At 37.7% G+C, this 13,208-nt stretch overlaps 1 long non-coding RNA gene across 1 annotated transcript in view; it reads left to right on the top strand.

The window, feature by feature from the left end:
- LOC121528021 overlaps positions 1-13,208 on the top strand; it is a 153,831-nt gene that overhangs the window by 41,241 nt on the left and 99,382 nt on the right. The window lies entirely within an intron of this gene.

The following is a 13,208-nucleotide window of genomic DNA, read 5'->3' as shown; positions in this document are numbered from 1 at the left end:
GATTTTCTCTGACTGCTGGATTCTTATGACTGTCCTTCAGGGTTTGCCGTCTTAGAACATGACATTTCGCGACACTGTTAAATGTTAGCTGCTTGACAGATGATTTTGTTCCCTGTCTGTTTCTGCAGTAAAGGTCTGTAGATGCTTTGAACCCGTTCACACTCTGGTCGAGTTTCCATGGCAGCAGAAAAGCACATTATGTGTCCTCAGACAGATTAAAAGGAACTTGTTAGCTTAGCTACATAAAGGTTCAAGGTTCATGTATTTATCATTCTACAGCACAGGGTTGCACATGCTATTTAGAACCCATAAAACTAAAGCCTCTTTAAAGGAATAGTTCAGCTATTTCACATTTTATCAAAGCGAGTAACTTGAATTCTTTAGGGACTACAGCCAGAGTAGGGGTAGCCTAGCTTAGCATGAAGAAAATAGGCCAGAGAAACAGTTGCCATGGCTGTTAAAAAATCTGTAAATAAGTTGGATGGATATGAATATGGATATGGATAGTATGGATTTGAAAACAATGTAATTACAGTCCCTGTTGGTATAATGGTCAGGTGGCCAAAAACTTTTGTCCATATAGGTTATATATTAGTTTTTATAAGTATTTTAGAGTAGTTTTTAGTCCATTTGCAGATAGAAGCTAGGTACTAGCTCTTAGCTTAATTCCCCTTATTCTGTTTTGATAGTTTTTCTTTATTATTATTGCTAACAATGATAAACTGGTGTACAGACTAAACAAAAGGAAAATGAGAAACAGAAAAGTGAGCCTTAGTTTTGTTCTTCCATGTACACATTTTCATAAGATCTTTGCATGATTTCGCCCATCTGCCCAGGAACTAGACAGCTAGTAGCAAGTAGCTAGCTAGCTATCTTTGCTACGTTTGTGCTTTTCTCTTAGTTTTTAAAAACTTTTTTATTGACTTTAGCAGCAACGTAAATGACATTACAAAGGTGTCCTGATTAAACAAACAAACAAGAAACAAAAAACTTTTTGTGTTTTTGTGTCTCAACCAGGTGACAAGCGAGCAGAAAGCTAGCAGCTCGCTATTTTAGCTTTTAGCTCCATTCTCTTCGTTGTATTTGGATTTTTTTACCCTGTTTGCCTGTGGAAAAACATAAAAATGGTAACAATAAAGTGTGTGAAGATTAAACAAACAAGATACAAGATGAATACGCTTTAGTTTCTCCCTCATACGGGCTAAGCTAGCTGCATTAGCTTGCCTTTATCTAAAATTAGGCTAGATATTCCCATACTCTTCTTGTTTTGATTAACTGAGCGATATCAGTTTTCCCTTTCCATGCTTGTTAGGACATAAATAAGCCTCCTGTGAAAATACATACCCATTTTTATTGAAAATGTGTTGTGTTATATATGTATGTAGTCTTAGTGGAGCAAAGGTAGGAAGTTGTCAATGCAAATAATGTGATTTTGTGCCACAAGGGTGTTTCAGATGAGCAGCTAGTTAACCTTTGACTCATTTCATTGCAAGTTCAGTGTACTTTAGATCTTCCAAACTATTTTCTAAGTAAATACCTTCTCTGTATCAAATTTAGCAGAAATGAAGATTGTATTAGCTGTACTTTTAGGCTAATAGAGACGTCATTACTGGCCTGTAGGATGAGATGTTTTCTCGTCTTGTTTTCTGCATGGTCTGTCATCTGAGTTGTAAATGGGCTTCAGTGAACATCTAATTTTCTTTAATGCTTTAAAAACCTTACTGTGGTCCCTATACCTTAATCTGTAGTCACCATCTGCTTAACCTCACAATCATGCTTCGGCCTAACAGTGTGGCAGTGTGTTGTCGTGCACTGAAACATGTCACAAGACTGGAGCTCATGTGTAGGTGGTTATGAAAACAAAATAATGCAGCCTCTCTCTTTAGGGCTTGATAGAGTGATGTTTATGGTTTTTTTTCTCCTCTATCTGAGCAGCAGATACATGTGTTTACTTTCTCATTTTGCTGCGAGGAATAGCTCGCCTCTGTGCCTGTCAGTGGTGATATTAATAAAGGAACTCCTTTCTATCTTTTATGATCTCATTTCCCAGCTTATCTCAGATTTGCTTAGACTGGAATAATGAGGTTTACTTGTGTTATTATTTTAAGACTGTTAAAACATGCTGTTGTCGCTATCAGTGTCACAAAGATAAATGTGGTGTAAATTGTGTAAATGTAAACTGCAATTATTTTGGATTAGATGCAGAGCAGGGCCGGGTTTTATTGGTTTTGCTTTGAAAAACAAACCATGAGTCATGGTAAGAGCTTCTTTTAGAGATGTATGTTGAATTTTCACACTGAAACCTCTACATTAATTAAAAACACAACTAAACCTATGCTATATTTTTTTTTAGGTGAGTGCTTAAATTAGTTCAGATATTTCCAACTGTTTTCAGTCATGCCTTGACAGACTTGACATGTTTATTCTTGCCAAAGAAAGACTACGTCAAAGACTACCATAAGGAAGCAGGAATAGGAAGCTGCTGTTCTGCTGCTGTATCTCAATCATGATTTGTGTTGTCTGCTTGTAATGAGTCACCTCTTTTCTCTGCTATCAGCTGCATGTTCTGTTTCCCAAGATTGATTTGTAAGTCCGTCCCAGACACTTTTTATTGTGTGGCCCTACTAGACATTTTCAATCCAAGTAAAGCTTATTTATGAAACAGTACATCACTGTTGTTATCTAATAGATGAAATCCACATAAGTTGGGAGAAAAGCCGTTAAAATTGCCCTTCTTAGTCCATGCTGAATGCTTTGCAAATAGCCTGCATTGCTTGCAAGAATGCCACATTTAAGCAGCTGTTCTCCCTCATTTTGGGGAAATTCATACAAGTAAGAAGGTGTTGTACAGTTTTTATTGGTTTTGTTTTATTCTGTAAATTTGACAGTCTAATTCATAGCAATATCAGCTTGCACATATTGTTGCTGTCTCTGATTTATTTTTTTATGTACAAGCTGCTTTAATTGAATTGAGTTTCATTAAAGTATAGTCCTCAATTTACAGGAGAGTTACAAAAAACCTGAGCCAGTGGAGGTGGATGGAGCTGAGCAGCGCATCGCTACTTGACCTGGTAATGCTTAGTGGGGACCGAGGGTCTGGGGGTGGGGAGATGGAGTTACACAGGGACCTTGGCTGATAGCATGTACAGTAAACATGCAAATGTCATGAAACTGTCAAGCTATGAGCTTGTTGTAGACCCCAGAAAGAATAGCATCAGCAATGCAGCAGTCAGAGTGAAACCCAATAAGTTTGACCAAACTTAAAGTCCCTGTAAAGTGATAAAAAATAAAAAAATAAAAAAATCTGTATTTTAGGTTTGTTGTATGACAGACAACTGTGTTTTGAAGCATCAGGCCAAGTTTCAGTCATGAAAAAAAAGTTTATAAATTAAGCCTTACGATGATGAAAATTGAAAGTAAAAGTTGCTTTAAGATGGTGTAAGCGTGTCCTTTGAATGAGTTTAAGCCACGCCCACTAACGAAAAATATGATCCTCTCAGATAAAACAAATACTTCTGATCAGAGCTCAGCTGCCTGGCTTTGTACCAGAGCAGAAAAGAAGTTGGGAATTGAATTTACTGTTTTCTGGCACAAATACATCCATTGGCCATTAAAAGAATAACTTCACAATGAATAGAAACACAGCGTGTAACTGACTGTTAACTTTCAGTGATGGCAGAGACATCAGCTAACAAACTGTGCTGAGATAACTGAGATGATTTTGTTTTCACATGTTTACAGCAACCTTATTCCAGCATTTCTAGCTGGCTTCGAGGAGCAGTTAGGCTAAGGATGTGCACGATTAGCTGGCAAACTACGGCTCCTTTAGTTGGCATCTGAATTCTGAGCTGCTTAAACTGATTCACAGTATTTTTGTAATCTTTTCAAGCCCACAGTGTCAGTCCAATACTCCATCCCTCCTGCAACAGAGCCACCTACCTCTTGTAGCCCATGTAGTCAGTCTTAATGACAGCTATTCCGATGTAGACAACTGCTAACTGATAGAACTGATAGCATCTTGTGGGCACAGTGTGGTTTAGCACTATTTCAACTGTGGAAATGGCATCAAAATTGTCCAGAGGCTGTCGGGTTATACTCAAATAAACCCAAAGCATTAAGTGGCGATACTCAGCTAACCTGCAAAGAGGACTGAAGGCCACTGGTGCTAGCACTGCTAATGTTAGCCACATTCTGCTAGTCAACTTCACATCGTTACTGTGCAAAACTGTTTTTCCGTAGCAGTGTAAAGTTGGTTTAAAGAAAGTATTTATATGACTTTAGGCAAGTCAGCTCATTTTCAATACAAAGCCAGTGTAGTCCAGCATTTTCCGCATTCACACCATCAGTAAAAAAAACTCTTTTCCCCAGTTTTTTTTTGTCACTGCACTCATAGAGCTCTCTGCTGACAACAGTACAACTTCTAACAGATAACTTCGTTATTGTCACTGCTTTCATTGACCAATCAAAATTAAGATGATACGGGACTTTGGATAATGATAGAAGAACAATGGATCCTTGTCTTTTCAAGGGTAAATGTGTTTAAAACATGGTTATTTATTTTTCAAACTGATGTAGACATTTTGGTGGAAAGTTGTCTTGTCCTGTCTTGATAGAGAGCCCCCTGGTGGTAGAATTTACATCCTAGAACCTATCTTGAATAACAGACAATTTTATCCAAACCAGGACCCTTTCGAAAAACGAATAAGAAAAGAAGCTTTTAAATCTGGCCAGACTTTAATGGCAGATTTTATAACCCGACAGCTTTTGTTTGGGATACATTTCGGTCTTTACCACAAAAGTATTTAGGTTACGATACTTTGCCCCGGCGCTGAATAAGAGGCTTTTCACATGTTGCCTCAGAGCAGCGCTGAATCCTTAATGCATGTTCCCTACTTGCAGTACTAACCTGTTCAGCTCTCTAGTCTGGTTAAATTAAAACAGAACGTACGCCGTAGATGAGTGCTGTCAGGGTTAACCCTGCCCTCAAGCAGCTGGCCTTCTTATCTGTCCCGCCTGTGTGGATGCATATTTATCCCTCCCCGAGTGGCTGAGAGCTGGCTTAGCATATGGATTAGCTCGGGAATCAGATGCATGGCCACACTGAATCTCCACAGCTCGGCGGTGATGAAAACAAACTAGTGCTGGTGTTAATTGAAGAGACATTTACCCGAGTACTTCACCTCAGACCTGGTGTATGATGGAGTTCTACCTTTCTCAGTGCTCAGATAAATAGTCGTCATTAATCTTCCTGCCACTGGAGTTGATTTGAAATGAAAAATCCCTCTGAAGAGCATATAACCTCTCCTACATTAGGACCTGTAATAGGCTGCAGTGCATTGAAAATGTGTGGTGGTACTTACTGTGGAAATCATCACAGATAAGTGGTTGGAATCAAGGGTGGCATATTTTCAGTGTTTTAATGTTTACAAGTCCTATAGAATACGATACATGAGGTGGATTGAAGCATATAGTGTGATTAGATCAAGGTTTTTTCAAAGTTGGGTCCTGACCCCCCTGGGCTGGTCATAGAAACTTTTAATATGACTTTTCTAGAGCTAATTAATCAGTGTATGCATCATTTATTGAAAGAAGTACACACACTACGGTAGCCAGTCAGAATCGAGTAGCCCCATTGAGTGCTAGAAAGTTTCTGTTCCACCTTAAAGTACCTTCTTTTCAACTTAAACAAAAAAAGATAAATGCCAGTAGAAATGACAAGACTATTTATAAATAGTGTAATAAGTAAGACTGTATTTAAAATGGTTTATTATTTATTGAAAACTTTCAGAAGTACTTGAATAAATTGAATATGTGCCATCATTGCATACCTTGCAGGAGGATAGTCCCAGTGGAGGGTAATGCTTTATTGAAGTCCTATCATGGCTAAATTCAGGACCCTCTGGATTAGATTAAACTCTCGCAAGGTGAGATTTACATCAGGCAAGAGTGCAAAAGGAACAAACGCCTGGGTGCAATCTGATGTAAACAAAAAAAATACAGCCCAGGAAAACAGAAAACCATACAACAACCCAAATAGAGCATAAAAATGGCGTTAGGGATGGCGTTCCCATCTTACTCTGTACATTTTCTGCTATTTTGACAGCATTCATCAGCAGTACTAACACAGCTGCACTAAAATAAAATGACTCACCTTTTGAATTGATATGAAAATGGGTTATTGTGAACGTTGTCATGGCATTACAGAAGAATAAAGAGCCTAAAGGGTATGAATATATAAAAGACAAGAATGCTGTGTTTATTTCCTGTGTATTTGTTGTGCAGCAAAGAGACAAAGTTTGTCCACATCTACATCATAAATCAGTTCTATAAACCTGACATCTGAATTTCTTAACCACTGAATGTCTTTTGTTGCTCTTTAAAAATCCATCAATGGTTGTCTCATTAAGATGGCTGAGAATCAGTTTGGACCATCCACCCTGGTGCCATAAGCTCATTCAGTGTAACTGAAGAATTCTAATTTACTGCATTGATCAGACAGTCTATTAATTGGTTTAACCATGTCTTGGCACTTGGCTCTGCATTGGACTGTCGACTCATTGGCATGAGCCGTCTCTTGTTACTCACTGATTGGAACATCTTTTATTGGGACTTCTTCAGTCTTTGCAAATGTCCAGGATTAACTGCTTAGATTTTGGAGGTTGTAGGTTAAAGGTCAAGCCTCACATTCATCCCATGTTTGTGACCGTGATATCTCAAAAACACTTTTAAGGGATTTTCTGCACTCTTTGCACAATGTCCACTCTTACCCAGGGATTAAATGATTGGATCCTGGAGGTCGTAGGTCAGGGAGAATGAACTTCATATATTATTGAGATGCATGGTCAAGGTCAAATAGCACTCTAGCCCTTCCTAATGGTGCACCAGTACACTTTCTCTGTCCAGCTATCGTATGCATCATGGAGGCAGTAGTTTTAGTTTCTTTCAAGCTGCGTCAAAGTAAAGAGACTCAACACATGAGTATGTAAATTCATGGACATTGTTGTGTCGCACAACATAAAACCACAGCACATGTTTAAAGTGAAGTAACATTCCTGGTAGTTGCTTAATGCTTATTTAAATTGTGCAAGACCCAGATGAAATAGCAGACTCCTGGCACTGAGAGGACTTCACAGTTCCAGCCAGCTGGCTTTAATAAACCAATGTCCAGTCTCATTACTACAAGAAGGGAAGTTGTAGCTTTCCATGCCTGTAAATGTCCCTTTTGAGTTTGTAAGAAAATAACCAGGAAAACATGTGAAGTATTAAGTCAGATACACAGTCTAAAATGTAGTAATGTGATGACTCAGGGCCTTTGTCTCTCTGTGTGCATCCAAGAGGAATCAATTCATTATCTCCTCAGTGTGAGGTAGGAGTGGCCTCGGGTGCACCGCCTGCCAAGCGAGCTGGAGAGGTGACAGTGTCATGGTGCTACTTGGCTGAGTGTCATCAGATAATGATACAACCTGGGAAAATGATCTGGCATGGTTACCTAATAATAGCTTGGGGTATTTAGGTGCCAATCAGAGTGAAAGCAAGCGTGGATGGTGAATGATCGGAATTTAATCAAATTGAGGATATTAAGAGTTGCATTTGCATGCTGGATTTCTGAGGCCCTAAAGAAAAGAAACGACATGTTTGGATGTAAAATGGACGATATTAGAGAAAATTTTATTTGTCTTTATGATAGAAGAAGTAATAGTTTAACTCTTTTGCTTTTGTTTTTGAATTAGAAATGCCACAGAAATACTGCCCTCTCCTTCACAGTTACTAGTAAGGTTGTCAGACTTCCCAGTGCATGTGTGCTTCTCATTACTCCTTCCTTTAAAATGATAAAACTAACATTAATTATCATGATAATTCTTATGCCTACCATGCTTTGTGTGTGCATTTCAAGTGATTAAATAAATTCCTTTTGTTGCCTTAAATGGTAGCTACATCCGAATGATGCAAATAGTTTTGTTTCTGGTTTGCCTCCTGAAAACTGAGTTATTTAATTTGATTCAGGTCTTTTCACCTTTTTTGTGAACCAATCACTGCCTGTCATCTTCCTTAGCCGTCTTGCTTTTCATATGTGCTCTGGCTCTCTCTGCTCCTCACTCAAATTAATGTGAGAGCTGCTTTGGTGAGAGGAGCAAAGTAGAGCTGCACATTTAACTGAAAAAAATTTGATCAGGATTTTTGCCTGCACTTGATCAAAGAAACATGGCAGAAATGAGTTAATCTCCTCTAGAACAGTGGTTCTCAAGCTTTTCAGTCCGCGACTCCCAAAATAAAGGTGCCAGAGACCAGGGCCCCCACTGTGCCTGAAGGTGTTTGAACACAGCCATGCACATTCTGAAATAGTCATGTGCAAACAAGACTGCCCATAAGGGGGTTTAAAGGGGAGAGCTTTCTGGGGTCCAAACAAACTGGGGGACCAGGGAGGTCAGCAAAATCATGGTCCATTGTAAAGTTAAGCTGTGATATCATAATTTTAACTTGAATAATAACCACTTTTATCAAATAAACATTTTTTTTATTCTGTTGTGTCATAGTGAGTAGCTTTCTTCAAAATGTAAATCCCTCTGCTTAAAATCAGAATTAAATGGATTGAAAATGGAAAAAATAGGTGGAAAAGGTGATGAAATGGGATTTTAAAACTAACAAAAATGAGTTAGAAGTGGCAAAAATTACATAGAAGTGGCAAAAATAAGCACAAAATGTCAAAAATGGGTTAAAGTGGCAAAAACAGATATAAAAATTAGTAAAGTAGGATTAAAATATGGCAAATATGAGTTTAAAGTAGAAAAAATGGGTTAACTGAGGCAGAAAAACAGGCAGCAATGGATTAAACTGCCAAAAAATGGGCATAATAAACTGTGAAATGTGGTTAAAATGGGTTAATATGGGCACAAAGGCAAAAAAGTGGTAAAAAAAAAAAAGTGGCTAAGAGAGGCAATTATGGGTCAACAGAGGCAACGATTTGTGGAAAATGGCAACGTTTGGTTTAAAAGTGTCAAAAACAGGCAGAAAAAAAATTGGTGGAAAGGATTTAGAATGGACAAAAATGGGTTTTAATTGGCAAAAATGTGTTAAAATTGGTGGGAAAAAATTAAAACAGGTGAAAATTTGGCAACATTGTTGTAAAGTGGCAAAGTGTAATCTAAAAAATATTGTTTTTTTTAAGGCATCTGGAGACCACCCATTAGTGTCTTGCGATCCCCAATGAAGTACCAACCCCAAGTTTGAAAATAACTGCTTTAGAAAACTTATATATTTTTGACCATAACAAAGACTAAAAACGTTTGTTACTTATCTTTTTCTACAAGGATAATTAGAATGAAACTAGCTAAAATAGATCTCTGATAATAAAAAGTCTGACAAAAAGTAAGTTTAGTATTTGTAAAGGAGACCTAAACCTACTCAAATGTTAGTGTGAGACTGTTGGACTGTTTACATATAAAATCTAGGTCAAAATTTTCATTATATTACTTTAAATTTATTGAAGTATTGATAATGTATAAATAGTTTTATATATTTTACTTTTTTTTTAATTTTACAATATTTGGATTTCTTTTCACTTTACAGTTTGGCTGAATAGATTAGTCCAGAATTAACATGTGACCAGTGATGTTCTTATGCATTTCCCCCATCTCATCAAATGCACAATATAATTGTGTTTAGCCGACTGGTCCAAAATCAAACAAATGTATTCTGTAAACCAAATTTACACTGCAACAGTAAAAAAACATCACACTGTAACAATGCAGCATTAGCAGTGCTGGCACTGCTTCCTCTTTATCGTTTCTGTATGTTAAAGGTCATGTCCTTATTTTAATTTCATCACACAATGGTTCGTTTATCACTAAGTATAACTTGACACAACCTCTGGAAAACTTTATAAGCTGAAGAGATTATGGATTTATAACAATTCCCCAAATAATCTTTAATAAAAGACAAAAATATATAAACAAGAGAGGACCAAGAATGGAACCCTGAGGCACCCCATTGGCTCTATGGTGGTTTTCATATGAAGACAACAGGCGATTCACAAGGAAACAGTTTATGAATGTAATATTTTTTGCTATAGTTAAGTTACTGCCAGGATGTTTTATCAATCAGAAGTTAATTTTCGTTCCTTCAAAATAAAAGCACCTTTTTAAAAAATTTCTATCTATTTGGAAAAGCAAGATATTACATTTTCCTTTACATTTTTACATAGACAGCACTGCAGGCTTTCCTAGGTTCACCTCGCCTCCTTCTTACTGGGAGTTGGGACGGCGTCTGATAAAAGTCGGAAAGTCCTTCAACATGTGCTTCCTGTTTTTATGTTTTTAAACATTCAGTCCGATCAACATGAGAACAGAACCAAAGGAGGAAATGGAGTTGCTCCTTGTGAATGTGCAAGGATCATACATCAAAGATAAATAGTATTTGAAAAAAAGACATGGTTAAAGTGTTTTATCAAATGTATTAGGTAGGTTCAAATAAAGTCAGATCTTTCAGGTTTTCTGTGCTCAGTCCATTTAGACCAGATGTACAGTTTTTATCCATTCCTCAGTGGTGGGTGGTTCCACAGAAAGCACCTTTAATAGGGATAGGAAATGGAGTTCTCCAAGCGACAGACAGTAGAGAAGACTAAATAAAAGTAGTCTGAAGAAGGTTGCTTACAGAAGCTGTCAAATTGAGTACCATTAAATAAAAGTGCCATAGAAGATCACAGATTTTATATTTGAGTATGGAAATTGTGGAACAGTGAAACAGTAAAATAAACCAAAAATGTTCCTCAAATCAACAAAATAATTGTGATTAATAAATGTGATCTCATTATGGATGAAATAGCCATGAATTTAGGTGAAAGTCATGCCCAGCTTCTGCAAAGGAAGGGAGAGTGTGCTCAATTTACCACACATGACAGAAACAATGGTAAAATCCCGGCTTTAGTAGCCAGAAACTGGAGGCCAAATCAAAGCAGACGTAGTGATTTCAGTAGTGTTACTTGTTTGTGCTGATGTCAGCCGCTTTTGTAGGCTGCTCTACCTCCTGATATTCATAGCGAGGATTCCTGCACCACTGACCCTTTTAATTTACACTCATGTCTTTTTAAAGTCTGTTTATAGGATGGGAATAATTCAGGCAATCCTCTTTGAATCAGCCCTTTGTTTCTGTAACTTTGTGAATTTTATTGCTGATGAGAAGCAGGTGTTTTATCGATTTGGGGACCATCATGAGCCAGCAAGACAGCAGAGAGTAACAGACACTACAAACACATGCGCTTATTGGAAAGATTAGATTTTGACAGCTGCGTCCATTTACTTCCTTATTTCCTGTAGATTTGTTACAGATCTGAAGTTAAGAACTCATGTAGCTGCAGCAATCTTGTATCTGTGAATGTTTCCAGTTCTAACAGGCAGATTCTGCTCCTATGTGGTGTTATTAAATGTGGTGTATAATGGTTTTAATGTGCTGCAGTAGGCATATGTTAAGGACAGGGTTATTTTCATCTCAGCTTGGAGTTCGGGTACACTTTTGTTTCTATGCAGGTATGCACGCTCTCTCTCAGGAACAATGGATGTGACATTTAAAAGCAATTCACACATTTATAAACGCATCTTCACCTTGGTATTTGTTGAGGTGTGACTGTTAATTATTCGCTTTAGCTGCCAGGTTTGTGACTTCCTGATTTGACGTATGAGATTTAATGATAGGCAGAGCTGCCTTCTTAATGTGGCTTGAAGTTTTTTTATCATGGCACCTCTGCTGGAAATTAAAGGCCTTGTTGCATGAACAATAAAGTATCCAAAGAGGGAAATACCTGTGCTACATGGGGCAGAAGTCCCTTTCTATCAGTACATTGCTCAACTGATACAGAATGTAGTCCTTGACTGTAGAACATATAGTGGGCTTCTTACTGGGGCTCGGTGATAAATGGACCACTTTGTCAAGAAACACTTAATAAATTCTCTATATTAGCAGTTTTTAATTTGCTGTCATTGCTAATATTTATATTTGGCTGTTCTGGGATCCCCCTGTGCTTCTACAAGCCTATGTGGAAAGCATCAAACAGGAACAGAACACACCCCTGCTCCTCCTGTGCTTATAAGGAAAGCCCCAGGCAGGAAGGGAAGTCGCAGGCATCATAACAACAGAATGGAATTAAGTTAGATGAAGCATAGAGGAGCTGGGGTGGAGGAGGATGAAGCAGCTTGCAGAGGGAGCAGAAAAGCACAGCCATGCTAGAGCAGTTTGACTATGGCAGAATGAGTACAAAAAGCCAGTAAAATAGCCAATTTAATAGAACAAATCAGCCTGCTGTCAGCTGATGAGGCTTGTGTCAGCTGATCTCAAATATGGCGGTGCTTAACTCCGTGGCCTGCCTGAACTAACGCTGTACGCTTTATTTTTTTAAGGTACTTTAATGCAGTGATACTCAATGGGTAGCTCTTGAGACACATTGGCTCTTTAGTGATGATTTGTGGCTCTTTTATGTCTTCATTTCTGTTATTATTCCTACAGAAAAACCTTTAAAAAGGGAAACTTTGACCTCAAAAATTATCCACTGCGAGCCACATAAACCAGTGTGTTTCCAACACTTAAACAGTAAGCTTCAATTGTCAACCCTTATTTATTTATTTTTTTGCACATTTTCATGGACCTTATTTGCAATTTTTTGCCCCTTTTTGAAAAATTTTGACACTTCTGATAAATTTTTGTGGCTATTAGCAGATTTTTGCCACCTTTTTTTGTCCATTTTAGGCACATTTTCCCGTTTTTGCCCTTTTTCACCTCATTATCCTCTAATTTGCAATCTGTAATTTTTCCCCCTTTTTTGTCACTTTTTGCCCATTGAAGCTGCCTTTCACCATTAAAGACCATTTTCCCCATTTTTGATGCTTTTTGCCTCTGTTAGTCACTTTTCACTCTTTTTTTTGCCATATTTTTGCCGCTTTTTGACCAATTTTGCCACCTGTAACTAATTTTTTTGTCTCTGCTCACCCATTTTTCCACTTTTTCTTCTTTGCCACATTTTTTCCACTTTTTAACTCTTTTTACCACAGAGGTTGTGGCTCATACAAAGATTTTTTTCAACAGTTTTGCTCTTTGGTTGAGCAGGGTTGAGTGACACTGCTTTAACGTATGTTCAGATGAGATATAGGGTGAAACACTACCATCTTTTTGATAAGGTTGTATGTTGATTCCAACAAAGAAAAGAAATCCTCAGGGAAACC

This window comes from Cheilinus undulatus, linkage group 20 (genome assembly GCF_018320785.1).
Source record: "Cheilinus undulatus linkage group 20, ASM1832078v1, whole genome shotgun sequence".
In the NCBI taxonomy this organism is placed as follows: domain Eukaryota; kingdom Metazoa; phylum Chordata; class Actinopteri; order Labriformes; family Labridae; genus Cheilinus; species Cheilinus undulatus.
This window is presented reverse-complemented; position numbering and strand designations above follow the sequence as displayed.